Source organism: Echinops telfairi, unplaced genomic scaffold (assembly GCF_000313985.2).
Source record: "Echinops telfairi isolate 266 unplaced genomic scaffold, ASM31398v2 ScPeMD7_5868;HRSCAF=6743_0, whole genome shotgun sequence".
Classification (NCBI taxonomy): domain Eukaryota; kingdom Metazoa; phylum Chordata; class Mammalia; order Afrosoricida; family Tenrecidae; genus Echinops; species Echinops telfairi.
Genome location: NW_022109767.1, coordinates 394,091 through 395,184, shown reverse-complemented (window position 1 = coordinate 395,184; position 1,094 = coordinate 394,091).

Sequence of the window (1,094 nt, the reverse complement as noted above, 5' to 3'; positions counted from 1 at the left end):
GGCGCGGCCCCGCCCCCGCCAATCACGTGACCGCCTGGCTGCGGCGACCCGCACGCTGCTCCGGGCCTCTGGGCCAATAGGGATCGAGCCTCCGGAAAGGGGCGGTGCCCGCGAGCGCCGGCGCTCGGTGGGGCGCTGGGCATGCAGGGGTGGAGCGCAAGGGTGGGAGCTAAGGGGAGTCTTTCTGGACAATCCTGTCCAAAGACGGCGCCCCGGTTTGGTGTCTGACACGCCCAGGGCAGTGAAGAGATGAATCAAGCCAGGGGTCGCATCCCATTCGTGGATGCCGTCGACTCTGGGAAAAACACCAGCGGGTGGAGGAGAGATGGAGGATGTGCAAAAGACGGGATTTGGAAGGACAGCACCAGCGTTCTGTCACTCAAGAGGTGGCGAGCCAGACGGAGGAAATGCTTCGAAGGGGGCAACGGCCTTGTGCGGGTGTCGACCAGTGCTTGGGGGGGAAAGGGCTGCTCTGGTTTCTGGAGGTTGCCTGGCAATTTCAGATTGGTTGTTGTTGTTGAAGTCATCAAGAGGAATGACCTACATGCGTGGTGGAGCCGAGCTGACATTGTGTTTTAGGGGAACTGTTTATCCTCCCTGTGCAAATTTTCAATGAGAAAGAGGTTTCCTACAGAAATAAGGGCTCCTTATTTAACCAAAAGTAGAAAGATGAGCTTTCTACTGTTTTAAAGTGTTTCAGTCTTGGAGTCCACATGACAATTCTCCCCGCCTCCGAGGTCACTATGCGTTGGAGTCAATGCCAAGGCGGTGAGTTGGGTTTTTATTTTATTTTTTTAGTTATTTAACCAATAGCATATGATAAAATATAAACAATTCACCGCATTAATGGTTCAACAGTTGCAATACTATAAAATCACCATTCTTCACCAATTTCCCAGGACATGTCAGACTTTCCAATTGAAGTAAAGCCAAGGAACAAGAGTATGAAAAAGTGCTCCCAGTGTCTTTTTTTAAAAAATCGTTTTATTAGGGGATCATACAATGCTTATCACAATCCATACATGCATCAATTGTGTAAAGCACATTTGTACATTCATTGCCCTCATCATTCTCACAACGTTTGCTCTCCACCT